Raw genomic sequence first — 17,617 nt, forward strand, 5'->3', positions numbered from 1 at the left:
AACTTCGAACCAATCGGTCCATAAGGGTGTGGTTATATGTGACACCAGAGTGCAACAGTTAAATCCTTGAGAGGTGCGCCCACTGGTGTGGGGGTACCGCCTGCGACAGTTTCGCTATGCAGGAAAACCCAGGAAGACTATCTGGTTTTACCTTTTTTTTTTTTTTTTTTAACCTGAAGTGACCAGAGACGGAGCGTGTGAAACAGGATCCTGGGCAGACGCAGGAGAAATTGTCCCCTGAGAAACCTCAGGGTCTTAACATACCTTAGTCTGTCTGTCTTTCAGGTAGAATGTATTTTACTACATTTTATGGCACTTATTTTTGACATTTAGTACATAGAATGCAATATATTGTACTTAATTTTTTATCCAATGTAGGACTACAATGCCTTTGTAGAGTTTGAGAAAGTACTGGTTTAAAAAAATACTCAGGTTAATTCACGACATTTAGGTTAAGTGGAAAACTCTTCTTCCTTCATGATGTGAAGTAAAAAAAAAATTTTTTTAAATCAGCAAAGATATCAAGAAGAGAACAGAACATGTTCGGATCATCAATGGGTGAAATTTCCAGAGACCAGAAGATACCCAATTCATCTATACCATTATATGTATAAACAGTATGAGAATACCCAGCCATCATGATGTTCAAGAAGAAGATGGTTTATGTATTTCAGGTGATGTATTTCGAAGCATTATGTGTGAATTGACAGAACCAAAGAGCTTGTGAAAATGCTGGCTGAAGCTTTTAGACCGTGCCATTATCCACAATAAAACATGTCCTTGTGGGCACAGCTGAAAGGTGTGCCCACAATCGTGGCTCAGTTACACTTGTTCTGTGAGGAGCTTTTAGAAAGATACCCAAAATGGTTAATCAACGTCATGCAGTTTAAAAAAATAAATCTGCTGATCCAATAAAAGTTTACATACCAGTTTTCAGATAATGACAACAGTGTGTTATTTGTCTTCTTAAGTTGTCTATTTAAATATCTTTTGTCTGCGCTACAAAGTGAATTGTGTACACTTCAACTAATGACAACATTTATGGCACACCCTCTTCCAGAAGTACCAAATATGACAGACCTGAAAGGTTTGTTGAAAAATACAGTTCGAACCTCAGAACTTGTAGACTGCCCATGAGCAGCTCCTTCGAGTTAAAGAAGGTATACATGGGGTATTGAGTGATGCAGTAGAAAGAGCAGGAGGGACATTTAAGCAGATGATTCGGCTTGTGTGTGTTCTGCTTTTTAATAATTCTGTCAGTCACCCCAAGGGAGGATGTAGCCACTGTAATCACTATACCTCCATGGGTGAAAGCCACTGGTGGTCTTCTGTAATTATCTGATTTCATAACATATGTGCATCTGTGAGATCACTAACCCCGCCATTTCTCTGCCACTATCACCCATCAAAGACTTTGAGTTATTAGCAGCTGCGGCTGCGTATTAGGCGTCTTCCTCACCACAGGACCTCCTCCTTATCTCGGTTTCTCTGTCTTTCATTATGTGAGTGTGTGACTCGCCGTGTTTGTGCGCGCGGGACAAGGACTCATTAGCTTACTTCCTGGAGGTTCTGATCATTAATTTCCCATGATGCCTCAGTGCTCCTGTGTGGCTAATTTGTCCCTGGTGAGCTGATGCTCCCTCTGCAAACATGGAATGGACTGTGGTGGACTCTCTCCCTCTGCGGGGTTCTCTTTTTCAATCATTTTGAGAGATCTATAAGACTAGACCTTTCCTTACAAAGTTGTATGATAAAAAAAAAATCTTTTTTGTTTAACTAATTTTTATTCCCCCTCTCAGAAAAAAAAAACCTTTTAAACCTCAATTTGGGACTGTCTTGAGAGAATAGCAGTTAAACTATTCAGTAACCCTGCAGCTAACTCCTTATAAATTGACCCGATTTTCCTCTCGACTCAGATTAAAATGCAGAGAAAAAGGCTTTCATTTACCTCAAGGGAATAGCAATTGATATGTAGTCATGATGCACAAAAGTGGGAGCAAAGCTGATAAATTTTGCACATTGAAACGTTGTTTTAGCTCAACAAAGAAAGGAGAATGTCTTAGCAGTAATTTGAAATCATTAATTTCTCTCTCTGAAATCGTTGTTGCCTCTCTTTTCTCTTTAAGATGTGCTCCATCTTCTGTATGTCTATTCATCATTATCAGCAGTCTGTCCAAAACATCTTTTCTCAGTCTTGATCCATCATCCGTCCCAATCTTTACTTTCATTGATCTTCTCACTGCTGGTCAGATGTGTTTTTTCCACCCTGTGGTCCCTTAAAGGAGTTTATTTCAGCAACGCTCGCTAGTATTCCACAGTTCTGGTCAGACATTTATACACACCCATCATCATACACATGAATCTGGTATTAATTTTGATCAGGCTATGACGAGTTTCAACATTTTTCAACAGTGAAGTTATAATAAAATGTACAACTTCAATGAGTTTTGAAAACAATAATTTGGTTTGCAAGTCTGAATTTATTGTGAATTATCTATAGATCACCCAGTACAAGGCCTACCATTATGTTAGCAAGATTTTTTCCCCCCTTTGTTCCACAACACTTTAGTGAGGTCAGACACTGATGCTGGACAAGAAGGCCTGGTCTTTGCTATATTTCTGTGTGGTTGAGGTGGGAAAACTGATTTGTCTCTCATGTGCAGGTATATTGGAAGTGAAAGCGACATTCTCCAAAAAATCTTGCTATACACATTAACAGTTCCTTTTACTGGAGCTACAGAGCTGAGTCCAGCTCTTGCAAAACGGCACCACAGCACCAGAATAAATGGTTATGAAGATTATCATTAAAATCTTACCACTATTCTTCTGTGAATAGTGGTAAGATTAATAGTGCAAACCCATATTAATAGTGGTAATATAGGTTTGCATCCACCCTTGTTTATCACAGCTCCATTTGATTGTAAATGTTTAAACATTCAAATGAAATTTAGTCCAATTCAATTTAACTTAACATGTGGTGACAGTAAGGAGGAATTGGATTTGAGTTTTTCTGTGTGTTTACTTTAGGTTTCGGTGTCTGTTGTCCTGTTTTCCCTTTGATTGTTCCCAGGTGTGTCTCGTTCCCTGATTACACCCTTTGTATTTAATGTCACCTGTGTTTCTGTGTCTTTGTTAAAACAGTCTGGTTCTCACAGCTAGTCGGATGGTCTTGTTTGTTTTGTCCATGGTGTTTTCCAGGTGCTACCAGTTGCGTAGCCTTAGCCTTCCGCTCTTTCTCTGTGCTGCCTGGATTATTGGACTTTATATTTCTGGAATTCATCATTAAAATCTTCATTTCAACCTGGGTCCTCAACATCTGCCTCACCACCTCATCCAACCGCACTTCATGACAACATGTGGGGTTGACTACGCCTAAAGTCCAGGTCTGTCCCAAGAGACCAACTGATTTGTATGCATGTTACAAATTACATCAGCAAAAGTGCATAAATGGCCTGTCAGTAGTGATGGTGAGATGAAGCCTCATGAGGCATTGTACCACTTGAGCCAAATGGTTCGAGAAAGGGTTCATTTCTTGAGGCTTCATGTGCACACGACACCACCTACTGGCCAGGTGTACAATCACAGCCCGCTGTATCTTAACACATGTGATGCATTGAATTTTTATCTATTATGGCTCTTGGGAATGACTTCACAAAAGGTGTAGGACGAAATCATTTGTCCACATAAATTATGTATACACATATGTGTATAATAAAATATTGTTTGAATGTATTCTCTGTGTGTAATTATTCCCAAAATAGTAGTGTCATGTGATATGGCATGTTGTGTAATAATGTTTTTCTGTGACTCTAGAAAAATGGCATGAGCTTAATCAGGCAGAGGACAGTGAAAGTGCTTGTGGAAGTATTCTTCTGATTTGATTGTAAGATTAACAACAATTTCTCCACAGTTTTAGGTTTCAAACGATTTCTCTTTTTTGACACTACTTCCAGCCTTTGAAAAGACACGCCACATGGCACAGATAATGCCGGGTGCATATAAATAAATAAGTGCAAGTTTGTACAGATTGGGGTACAGTGACCGATGATTATATAATGAAATACCTTGGCTGGGTGAAGCTCCAGTTTCCTCCCTATTCTCATGCAAGGCACGGTAGTGTCTTAGCATGGATGAGGTGTTATTATTGTACCCCAACTCCTTGGTGCACAATAAACACTTCACCTTTACAGAAAATAAGAAACAGTGAAAAATACAGTTCCTCATGAGCAAACCTAATGCATCTGCAAATGTTCAGTTCACCTTACCTCTCGCTGGCTCCATCCTACTCCTATCCTGTCTTCGCGCTCCTAAACCTCCTATCTATCTATCTCTCTCCTAAACTCTCCAAACACCAAACTAACTGTCTCAAACTAAATAAACATTATCCAAACTATCAAAACTCTATCCACTCTCTCAACTGACCGCAACTCGCCTACAACAACCCACATTTTGAATGGAGCCTGTGGGGTTTATAAAGCGCCATTTTGGTCCTCAACATCTGCCTCACCACCTCATCCATCGCTCTCCCTAAATGAAGCAAGCCTCGATACGCGCTTTACGGAAACGCCCCCTCCATTACTCGACACACGCCTCGAAGCCTCGGCTCATCACGTAACATCACTACCTGTCAGATATTTTTCCCGTCAAATAGGAGAGGCAGACTCAGTGACAATCAGCTCGAGGTTAAAAGTTAAGGAGGTGCTTCAGAAAAGTAAAGAAGTTATTTTGATTTAAAAAAAAAAAATCAGGGCGCACATATTTCCCATATAAAATATACTGTATGCATTATAAATTAGGTTCAAGCATGAAATTATATAGTACATAAAGGTTATAGTTACAGATAAACTGTTGGATGAAAAACAACACAGTTTTAAGTCATGAGGCACTTTTCAGCCATGTTGCTTTTTAAAATCAGAGCTGGTAAGAAACTGTAAAGTAGTGTAGTCCAGTGCTTTTTCAATTCCAGTCCTTGGGGCCCCCCTGCCTGCATGTTTTAGATGTGCTTCTATACCAGAACAGCTGATTCAAATGATTGCATGACATCTTCTGCAGCCACCAAGTACTACAGGAGCCTGTTAATCACCCAAAGATTCAATCCAGGTGTGTGGCAGAAAGGAAACACCTGAAACATACAGGGCAGGGGGCCCCGAGCACTGGAATTGAGAAACACTGGTGAAGTCAAAACGTCATCAGCCACCAGTTCCAGGTTCTTCTGGTGAATTTTATTGTTTTGCTTTTTTTTTTTTTTCTGACATCCATCTCAACCATTTAAAATCTTACTGGTCTTTATACCAAATTGGCAGCACGTCAGTAAGTGGTAAACACAAACTGAACCACTTTGTCACAGAAACTTTTAATTTTTCAATCTGGACTTTCAAATTAGAGGGGGGATTCCTGTGGATTTTTACAGAAGGAAACTACAAAGATTCAACTTTGGATTTTAAATACAATCCCGATATCTTGGTGCAGCTCTTAAGATGGTGCACATTAAGAGACTCTCAAAAACCCCCCAGGCTGCAGCCAAGTACATCTTCTCTTGATTTCTCACACTTTCTATTTCCAACTTATTAAGCATGAATATGTGCCTACCCTGACTGGTTAACAACAACAAAGATTATACACATATTTCTGTGTATTTAGAGCAGAAAATTATAATTTTGTTTTATCACTAGAGGCAATTTGCGATGTATATCTAGACACTTTCTAATGTCGTGTGTTCAGTTCAGCAGTTTATCACTTATCCTGTGAAATGCATGTTTAGGTGTGAGCACAGCTAATATAACAACACTGTGAAAGACTCTAGGATAAATGCTATTTTTGATTTTGGACTATCTAAAGCTTTGTCCATGTTAGGAATCTTTGTTGTCCCGAATTGAATAATCTGCATTACACTATAGCTTTTGTTTGCACTCTTGTGTAAAGAGAAATCCATTTCTCAACATCAAACTACTGTTTTACAGGACATTTCATATTTGAATGAGTTCTTTCTAAAATATGCTGGACTCACAAAGTGAAGGTTCATCTGAAAGGCATTACTTTGACATTTTTTTAAGTTTGCAGAAAAGACATCTGTTGCCAGCATATTACTCTCCTTGTCTGTTCAGTCAGGCTTGTTCTACTTACTGTCACTCTTCCTCCCGTTGCTGCATCTCTAAACTGAAGCTCAGTAGTGCCCTATTCTTATTATTGAAACATTAAGGGATGCATAGGAGTTGGCTTTGTTCTCCATTTCTGCATCAATAGATTCAATCTAGAAAAAACATAAGTCTGCATATTTCATCCACATCTGGGTCTTGTGTCAGTCTTGTCTACAGTTCTGATCAGTCTTGCCCCTGGACCAATCAGGAATGCCGTAGCATTATTCTACTTTTTGGTGCAACTTGGATTGAAACTTTTGGCTGCATTCAAATACAAGATATTTTCCTACTCTGAAAATTGATTTTCTTTAAACATTGTGTAGAGCAATCTAAACTTGTTTTTCTTTTTGGTCTTAATTGTACAACAGCTGCTCTTCTCAGGTCTTATGTTAAGCCTGAAGATTACAGTCAGCGTTTGTCTTTATGAACTTTTAGCTCCACATCTATCTCTTAAATACTTTGCAATAGATTATTTTCCTGTCATTTCAACTACATTTTGCCTGCCCTTTATATTTTTCATTTTTGGTTTAGCAGTCAGACTATACATTTAACTTTTCTTTCTCTGAACAAATGATCACAGATTTAGTCTGACATACACTTATAAAAGAAGTCCTTTTCGTTTTTGTCTTTGCTATTTTATTCTCTCCTGAACTATATCTTTCTTTTTTTTCCCCCTTGCCTTTATTCTGCACACCCACGCCACTTACTTGCACCGGGGCCAATTTTATGGGGTCGCCACTTTGCCTGTGTGTGTTTTTTCCCTTCTCACCTTTTTTTTTCTTCCCTTTTGTTAATGGCACATTGTGTTGCTCTTATGTTTTTGCTGTGTGTACCTCCGCTCTTTTCCTCCCCTTTTTGCCGCTGCTTCTCAGTTCCATAATTACAGCTCTGGACTCAAGCCGTGATGGTAAATGCTTTTCTATTCCCCTCTCTCCATCACTCACACTCAATCTCTGTCGTTCTCTTTTTCCCACCAAGCAAATTACATCTTGGTTACTATAGAGACGTGTTTATTAAATGGTTTTTACCACACTTTCTTAGTTCCTCCTGGTCCCATCACCCACTCCCCCCAGCCTCTCTTCTTTGTCTTCATCCCAACCTGCTTTTCTCCGTGTTTACTTTTTTCTTGCACTCTCGTGTATTGATGGCCATTTCTTCTTTTTGTTGTCTGGAGAGCATCTTTGGCGTCTTCTTTGGTGACTAATAGTTGCTATTTGTAAAGAAAAGATGAGAAGTGAGTGTGCTGGATAGATTTTCAATGCAGCCGTTGTGCCCATTGTTACTGCCGGTACAACATGTAAGCAGATAAAGAGACAAGGTCTCGTATTGTACCGATTCGGGATGTGCTATCCATTACTATTGACTTTATAAGTGGCCCCCACTGAATACAGCACTCTGAGATGTGAGCAATTGTTGCTCTCTTGTCTTCTCGTCAGTACTGTCCAATCTGTGTCTTTGTGTTTCTATTTATTCCAACTCTGATTGTGAACCTGCAGATCCGTACTCTAACCCTGTTTTACACAGACAACAAATCCATTTCAAAACTAAGAATCTTACTTTTATGGGCATTTCATGTGGACCAAAGTGATTTCAGGGTTCCTGTGCTTCCAGGGTTTTGTCCTTAACTTTCTGTCCACAAGATCCATCAATTGAAAATGGACAAAAAGAATTAAGGACTCTGTGAATTTGAGTCAGGAATAAATAGGGTTCTAACATGCAATGTGTGTAGGAACACTCCATGTAGAAAAATATGGATTTTTTTTTTTTTAATCTGTCCATTCTGTCTAACTTTAGAGTTAACAGACAGTTACCCAACCCTTAAGTTTTCAGCAGCAACCAGACATCGACAGACACCTCTTTGTCTTCCTGGCAACTTTAGCCTTCTGACCCTTTAAACACATTTTCATGCAGACGAGACAAAAGTCTGAAAGTATTTCAAAAGGGAATTATCTTCAAGCAGGGCAGAGAGACGGTCAAGGAAAAACCTCTTTTTCTCCATTTGAAGCTCGTGTTATAACAGTACAAACACGTGATTCACAAGTTTCCAATGCATGTTAAAAACTTTCGGAGGAATTTTGACCTGCTTTTTTCTGCAGGAGAGGTTGAGGAGCCTGTTGAAGGTTGTGCCATGAATTTAGACCACTTCAAAACTTTTAAGTTTTTGTTATTTTGAGCCATTCAGAAGTGTAGGGCTTTATTATGTTGTGATACTTGAGGCCAGTTGATAGAATTAAAATAATAACCTATATTAACACTAATCTGTATGTTTCTGAGTATGTTGACGGAGGCCCTGCTGAAGGATGCAGAGACAGCCGGCACCAGTTCTATTCAGACGGCTGCTCAGCAGAAGGACATCCTATTCTTCATGTTTATAATATGATGGTGTATGGCGTAATGGTGTTGATACAGATATACTGTTTGTAGTAAATGTTCTAGTTTATCTTAGAAAATGTGAATCACGTTGCAGCTGCATATATTTTGATTAGAGCTGAAACTTTCATTGTAACCAGGGGATGATTTTCAATAAAAACAGAGGTGCAGCAAGATGTGCTTTCAGAATAGGTGGAGATTGTAACTGAAGCACATCTCTGTCTGTTCTCCTCGTGAGTGAAAAGAATCTAACTCTCTTGTCTTTTCCTGTTTCTTGCATTTTATTTTTTTTTCAATGTTCTAGGTGATTCACTTTAGGTTCATTTTATTCTCTTTTATAGACTATGTGCTGTTTGCTTCCTAAATTGATTATTATCCTCCCCCAACCAGTGAATGTGACAGATGTGATTGTGATAGACAGCATACTGGTATTTTTTCATTATCATACATGAAATATGTTAAATGTAATTTAACAAATGTTTAATCTGATCTGAAATTGTCTTATAAAATGTATTTTTAACTTCAGAACCTGTTAACTATAGAACTCTTGTAATTTTGGGTGGGAATATCGATAAAGAAAAAAACAAACAAGTGAAGCAATGCATTACTGCAGACATTGAGTGCTGTTTGCACAACATGCTATGACATAACATTTGACATAGTTAAAAGGAATTTGGGCACATGACGTTTAAAAAGAAAGCAATGATGAGACACATTAATCGAACCAATGTTTTAAATAATTTACCTGTTTTCAAAAATAATGTATTTGTCTACTTAGCTTTTCTGTGGTTTTTTAATTTTATTTATTTTTTTATGAAAGTGCAGGTACATTTTTAAAAATATGTACCCAGATCTAATGGTTCATGTATGTTTCCATAGCCGACAGCATTTCTGTTGGTCATCACTGAAAACTTTGCCTGCAAATTTGAGTTTTGTATGATATCTTTGCACATACTTTTACTGCTGAAAATATCAAAGTCCCTTCTGTCAAAAGGTCATACTTGCAGAGCATTTTTACACTTTATTAACAACCATTTCCCTTTTCATCCTGTTCTTATTCTCGGTGTCTTCACTTCACATCTGTCACCTGCCTCCTTACCCAAATGTCTTACCCTCCTTTTTGTCCTGGATTCATGAACTGTTTAATAGAGTCAACTGGAAGCAAGACACAAAGCCTGCTCTGCACAGCCATCTGTTCATCTGTTGATGCTATTAGCCTGTTCTCTAAATGCACCTCTCCTATTCATCTCCATGCAAGCATCATTTTCACCTAACCCCTCCATGGTCCATCCTGTGCTGTCCTTCCTTGTCCCAAACGATGCAGCATCTCTCCAAGCTCCTGCTCTCCACCCTCTGCAGAGAAATTAACTTTGAGATGAACGACGCGGTGGCAGTTTGTGTGCACTCAGTTTGATACTCTGCCAACTAAGAAGAAGAAAAAAAAAACAAAAAAACTGTGAAGGTTATGTTTTGTTCTGTTTGCTGCCAACGCACAGTTTCTGCTCTGGTATCTGAAAACAAACACACTTCCTCTTTGCCAAAAAGATGGTTCATTTATTTCCAGTGAAATAAATGGTTTTACTGAGTGTTTTAATGCTAATTTTGAACATAATTTAGCTGCAATAAAATTCACTGCATAATGTAACATGATTTTATTAGTTTTAAAATTGTGAACTAAAATAAAGGCAATTAGCTTTAATGTCATTTTAAAAAAAAATTAAAATCTACTTTTTTTTTAATCTACGTTACCCCACAGAGAACCACTCATTTCATACTACTTCCTTGTGGTTTGTTGTTCCTCCTTTATTAAGGTAACGAAAGAGATGTTTTCCAGTCTGTTCTAATGAGTGTGTTCTTGTGGGCAGTGACCTGATGGGGGATTTGGCAGATGTGCTTTTGTGGTAGGAACTAAAAGCAAGATAATTGTTCCCTGGGGAAACATTAAAACAAGGAGAACCTCTTAGAGTTGGAGACTAAAGATTAAAAATGCTTTTTTTAATGCAATATCAGTGATTTATTGCTGATTAAAGTTTTGGGATATTTTGTGCATTATAGGTCTGAATCATGGACTGAGATCATCCATCCATCCATCCATCCATCCTCCTCTCCAGGATAGCACAATCTTCTGCTGCAGGTGATCTTTTGTGCTACTTTCTGTGGTTCATATTGAAGTTTATGATCGGTAGTGCATTAATACCTGGATTGGTAATACATTAATACATTTCCTTCCTATCTATTCTCCAGCAACGAAAAAATTGCCTCTTAAAAATAGTCAAGCACATAACAATCCAAAAGCACAAAAAAACATCAGCTCAATATAGAACAAGACCATTTTAGTTCTAGGTGTTGATGGAGCAGCTGAATATGCTGGTGTACATTATCGGAGGCCATTTTTAAAATTATCTTCTCAATCTTTGAAAGCCGAAGGTGCAGTGATGATATTATTCCGTTTGAAGTGTACAAGACTATATCTCTACATGTTTTAATCCATGTATTTAATCTGCAAGAGACAGTTTATATGCTGTAATGAAAATCACATACACAATCTGTGCAAAGCATCATCGCTTACAGGTATTAGTTGGATAAAGTGCAGCAGGCAGAGCAGAGCTGTTGCACAAGTTGGCAAATGAAAGAAAATGATTTACTGTAGTTTTCTTTGTGATAGTGGAAGCTGGGTAAGTGAGACTATAGACATGAAATAATCATTTTGATGCTTATCGGGGAAACATCAGACTTGTAGATATCAGTGGAAGGTATGTCTAAATATCTGCAGCTGTAGAATACATAGGCTCATTTAGATTAGCCCAAAAAACACTACGACCAAACTAACTGTTTAAGTAAACGCCGACTGGACCAGAAAATGTTGCCATGGGAAAATATTGCAATTAAAAATAAACTTTACATGAGTGGATTTGCATGTTGTTGTTATCCTTGTGCTTTTTTAGCTGTTTATAACAAGAAAAAGTGCATAATTTCTCTGATCAGGAATTAATGAAACAGACTAAGCTAAATGGGGGAAAAGAAAAAACGGAACAGAAAAGCTAAATTTTTTAAATCTCTAACTCCTATTATACTGGCTGGCTTGTGATTTGAATTATTAATCGCTAGTTATTGTCTTATTGCTCTAAGATGTGGATTCTGGGGACTGTGGCGGTCTGGTGTGCTGCTTATCCCCTCTCATCAGAACAAGGGTGAAAATGATATCGTCTAATGATTAGCCTCTTATGCTCCCCTCACCTCCACTCCCTTGCTGTCTTTCAGTAAATGAGAGAAAGTGATACGGTTCTCTAATGACCAGTATGAATAATTACCATCTAAATAAAGGTCCTGTTTGCTGATAGAAATCTTCGACTTTGTCTCTCACCATATTTAATTCTCCATTGGACTATTTTCCCATTCTTCAAAGTTCATTCTTCCCATATTCTTTTGTTTTGTCCATTCAATTGATGATTAATTTGTATTCAGTTGTCAGTTTTTCCTCATTCAGTGTCCAGTATGCCTTATTTCCTCCCACAGGTCAGAGGAGCTCAAGCTGACACCCAATCCAGCTACTTATTTAGCTTTTATATCCTGAATTGAAGCCAACTGAGCGAGAACCTAGAGAACTGGAAAAAAAGTATGAGAGCCAAGAAGATGCAAAGGAAAAGGAAAGTGGGGAAAATAAAACTTGCTATCTGTCCCCACGTTTATTTTGTGCTTACTAAAGTTCTTCTTCCTCCATGTTCTCCCCCTTCTTGGTGGGGTGAGGAGGAGCTGAGTTATTAAAACGCCAACCTTTCCAACAAGAGGCAATAAATCAAACCAAATATCCAAGGGAGGGAGCGAAAAGGAATGAGACAGAGAGAGAAGTGAGGGAAATGAAAAATTGGTAATGTACAAGTCCAGAACGAAGGATTTTGAAGAGCAGAAGGTTTGGTGAAGGAGAGGAGAAGCTATGAGTGAAAGCAGAAGAGTAAATAATAGTATTTCAAGCAGCTGGCCTCGCTTCATTCACAGGCTGGTCGGCCAATCAGGGTTTACACAACATCAATATAAAGCAGACATCTTGTGAACAAGTCTTTTTAAAACAGTTTGTAGGGAATGTGTTCGGTTCAGGCTAATGCCACAAATTGCGTTTTATATGAATCCTGATACTTTCAGGTGTATGAAACTCCAAAACCGAATCCACACAAATTCAACAACTGTGAGTAAATTACATTGCACTGAAACATCTCAAGCACACTGATCTGAAGCATTTAAAAAGTTCACCTCTGACAAGTTTGCCAAATTTGGGAATGGCTTAGTCAAAGTTTGGACTTAAATCTGATTGATATGCTGTTGATTGACTTTAAACATTCATGCTTAAAACAACCCTCCAATAGAAAGATGCCTGGGCTAAAACTCCTCCAGAGCAGAGCTGGGATCAATTCTTAGATTTACAGGACAGTTGCCTTTTCACAATCGCTCAGGGTGGATTAGATAACTTTTTACCTTAAATAAATGGAATCATAATTTTATTTGGCAATTTCAAAATCTTATTTTTTTTTGTATTTACTCAGGTTACTGTAATATTAGGAGTTATAGAAATTATTATAAAATATATATATGCTGTGGAACACTGAGTGTGCATGGTGTGAGATTTGCATGAATAATGTAAATATAACCCTTATTATATAATGTCTTGTTATTAAATTAATTATTTACAGAATTATTAAAAGTAATATATTGTATTCTGCATTTAAATAACTTCAATTACTTTTTAAAATATTTTATTTTCTAGTCTAATCATGAAACATTCAATAATATAATTATTTAATTGCTAGTTTATTTATTTCATTGTGGTGATTTTGATAGTTATTTACTATAAAAGCATAATTTTAATTATTCTTATTTATTTGTTTGCTTGTTTTTAATCAAACTGGAAAACTTTTACTGTCCAGTTTGTCACAAATGTTATGTAGTTTTCCTTCTGTCTTTATTACAAAGGTTCACTGAATTAGAAAATATTTATTAGTCTAGATATCATGTCACAGATTAAAGAATGAGATGTAGAGTACACAAAAAAAAATCTCCTGGGTGGGATAAAGGCAAAAGATGAAATTTTTAATAAGTGAATGGAAGAAAGGGAATTTTATAGCAGTAGGAACAATAAAGGTTTCCAATCAATTTCTGCTTACACACATAATCTTCTACTTCATGTTTTCCTAAACTCTTTTTTCTATTACCTTTATTATCATTATTATCATTTCTATGAAGGCAATTACATGATAGAGGGATAAAAAAAAAAATAAACACCCAGCCACACATAAACACTTAAATTAACTGAACGTCTGGGATTTTACATCTGTGCTGCATAATGTATTAAAAATCTTCACTCCAACCTCTCAAGTCTCACACAGTTCACACTTTCTCCACACACTCGCACTCTACAAATCAATTTGCCCATGAAGTGAAAAACAAATTCACAGCAAATGACAGTACTGAGCATCAAGAGTGCAGTGGTTTATAGACCAATTGGGGTGAAAGTGAGAAATATCCACTGCAGGCTGCCAGGGGCTCTAATTTGATTCCACTTTAATTAGAATGGGTGCAGAAGAAGGAAGATCTCATCCAGGGTCCCATTCATGCAAGAACAGCCATTTCTTCTGACTTAAACCAAGTTGCATGGGTCAACATTGTCCTTTTTGAATGAAAAAGTCACTATACATATTCAAAGCCCCAAAACAATTTTGACTTGAAAGAGTCATTAAAATTATATACTTTACCAAGAGATTTGTAAATTATTGCTGATCCAAAACATTAAAAGATCCTCACATGATTCATATATCTATCTATCTATCTTTACAAGATTTATCTACATATATATATAAAAAATGAAACAAATAGTTTAATAAAATTAACAACGTTTGATACTTTGTGGACAAGAGATTTGTAAATTATTGCTGATATATATATATATATATATATATATATATATATATATATATATATATATATATATATATATATATGTAGAGATATAAAATCTTGTAAAGGTTTTCTTAAAAAGCAGACACGTTTATTAAATGAGTTGATGGGTGTGCAAAGGTCTGCTATTGAGTTAGATAGTTGTTTCAATAATTTACAATGATAATATATACTAAAACTAAAAATGCAGTTGAAATAAAAAACCTATGGCTTGCTCTTTTTTTATTTCAGGAAGGTATTGAGATGTTTGCATCTTCAAGTAGTATCACAGTAGATATTTTAAAATTGTACATTAATTATGGACGAACTTCCTCACTGAATTGAAAACACACAGAATTATTACGAGGGCCCCAAATGGCTCATGGGCCACACTTAGGGTTTAGACCAGGGGTCCCCAAAGTTGGTTGTTGAGGGCCGGCATCCTGCATGTTTTAGTTCTCTCTCTGGTTTAACGCACCTGGATCAAATGATGGCTCGTCAGAAGGCCTAAGAAGAACATTGACATGCTGAAAAGGTTGTTTGTGCCACCAGGGAGAAAACTAAAACATGCAGGATGCCGGCCCTCCAGGACCGACTTTGGGCACCCCTGGCTTAGACCAAGGACATCCAACCAGGAAGTGACACATTTCTTCCTGTTTTTAATGAGACACCCACCATCGAGTGTCATAGAAAATATACTACATAATGCACATCTTTTCACAGATTAAAATAATATGATTTTACCCCATCAGCAAATAATGTAGGATTTAGCATCCAGTTGAAATGAGTCTCACTTTATATGTTTTTTAATTTTTTTTACTTGTTATAATTTACAATGACTTACATCATACATCTTTTAAATCATGTTTTTACATTTTCAATTAACTCGTGTAATGAATGAATATGCTTATATCACATTTTGTTATGTTAATTTATAACGCTACAAAAAAAAAAAAAAAACGTACAATATATTCATAGACGTGTATTCCTTTTTAGTTGATGTATCAGCTGAACTCATAAGTCAACAGATAGTTGCTTTTATGTTTGAAGATTTTAGTTTCTTAAATGCAAGGTCATTAAAGATTTTTTTCTATGTGGAATTAGCTTTAGGCCAATCCTATAACAATTTGAAGTCTATTTTAAAGTAGCTTTTGTCATTACAATCTGAATCACCACTGAAAACATTCTTGGACAATGCTCCATAATGACCAACTAAATTAGAATTCGATTTTTAGAAGCTCGGTGACGGCGACAGAGGAGACAGTAAGAGCATGATGTTGGGAGGGTAAATTATTAAATGGTTCAAGTTCTCCTTAGTACCTGATGTTTTCTTTTTATTTTTCTTTTTTTTTTTTTAGAAACTTCTCAAGATTTCTTCTTTCACCATCCTGATTTTGAAAGGCCTACAGTGAGGAGAGACTTCAGTAATTACTCTGCCAAAAACACACAAAGACATACACTAATTATTCATGTCAATGTGTTGTTCAGCTTTTGTGTCTGTGGTCAGGGTAATAATGATGCAAAGAGAAATGGGACAATAAGAAACATGCTTGTTCTGCGTCTTGCATCTCTTCTCTACTGAACCAAAACATCCATTTAATGAAGTGAAAAATATGTTCTTTTGGATCTCAGAATGTTATTCCGTCTTTTCAACAAGCTTTCCCTCATGTCTATTATTTGCATTTTGATCCTATTTCTATGTTGAAAGTCTGATTGTGGTTTTTTTTTAATGTGAAATTTAATAAATGAGTGTGGAAAGGTCACACCCATTTAATAATTGTATAGAGAAATGGGAAAAAGCACAAATGGTTTTCACTATTTTCTACAAATAAAAGTCTCAAAGTTGTGATTTTATATTTGTATTCAGTCCACCTGTGTCATTACTTTTATGAACTATATTTTGCTGAAGCAAGTTGTTTTGTAGAGCGTCATCTTTCTAAATAGAAAGTTACACTTTTACAAACTCCTCCATGCAGAGGACTGATCCTTCGCCAAATGAGCTGAGGATCATCAGTGAGCATCAGTTTTAAAGGCTCTCTCCTTGTTGTTGTCAGTCCTGTGTTTTATGATGGAGATGATGTGTCCAGAAAATTTTTCCCTCACATTTCTTGCATGTAAACTAAAAAGTTTGTTCACATTTTATCACTTGTTGCAAACTGACTCGTCAACTTCTTCTGGCTTTCTTTGAACAATGCCCGTCTTGTCAGTCTTTTATATGCGTCTCTTTATGGAGTGCATGACTATTATTGCCATACTGTTAATCGCTCTTGACATCTCTCCCAAAGTTTCCATGGGAACTAGGACTAAAAGGGGTCTTTACCTGGCCTGTCAGTTCAAGTGCAAGCCATGGTTAGTTTTCGGTTGTGCTTTGCTCTTTCAATTTCATATGTAATTTTATATATAAATATGGAACTGTACTTGCAAAAAAAATTTCAAAGAGTGGAACATATCTACACTATTTACTTTTAAATGTAATTTTAAAAAAATAAATAAATTCAGGCCAATTGTAATGCTGTTTGCATTAACACAGCCAGAGTCATGCAAAAATAACATATAAAATGTTTTCTGTGATTTTGAAGCCGATTGTTTATCTTGGATTTTATAAAGGGGTATCAAATATTTATTACACTTTTTAAACCCCATCTTTCAATTTTGATCACTTTTACAGTTTTCCTGTAATTTGTGTTGATTTATCACAGTAAAACTCCACATAAAATACATTGAAATTTGTGTCTGTAACAGATATGCTTTGACTATTTTACTCTGCTTTTCTCCAAACTGCTTCACTTTTAAAGCTTACTTTATGACTGTGTTCAGTGTTGGTGAAATGTTAAGGCTTGTTTCACCTGCAGTCAACAGGGCCTTTCAAAGACACAGCAATTAAAACCTTAAGGTCAGATCTGTATACGCCAGTTGCCTTCGGTTTGTTTGTTGAGACTGCGGGGGAGGGGTCAGCTTCTGACCCTTACAAACAGACCTGAAGCACACCGACAGCGTCACATTGCTGGGAGAGCTCGTGGTCGACAACAGTTAGCGCATGAAAACAAGACGATGAATAATAGAAAAGCGAAGAGGGATTGTTCAGAGAGAACATTAGCTTGCTGTCACGTTTGCATCGTTGTTTGTTTCTGCAGCTTCTGAAGATGAATTCTCTTTGCTACGAACACAAAATGAGAAAATTTCTT

General features: G+C 36.8%; 1 long non-coding RNA gene across 1 annotated transcript; it reads left to right on the forward strand.

The window, feature by feature from the left end:
* The first annotated feature begins 3,160 nt into the window (after window positions 1–3,160).
* LOC122830940 lies at window positions 3,161–12,339 on the forward strand. Its single transcript, XR_006370621.1, has 3 exons — window positions 3,161–3,383; window positions 10,563–10,641; window positions 12,024–12,339. It is a non-coding gene; the product is annotated as an uncharacterized LOC122830940 (long non-coding RNA).
* Window positions 12,340–17,617: the final 5,278 nt, after the last annotated feature.

The sequence above is a fragment of the Gambusia affinis genome, linkage group LG05 (assembly GCF_019740435.1).
Source record: "Gambusia affinis linkage group LG05, SWU_Gaff_1.0, whole genome shotgun sequence".
NCBI classification, from domain to species: Eukaryota; Metazoa; Chordata; class Actinopteri; order Cyprinodontiformes; family Poeciliidae; genus Gambusia; species Gambusia affinis.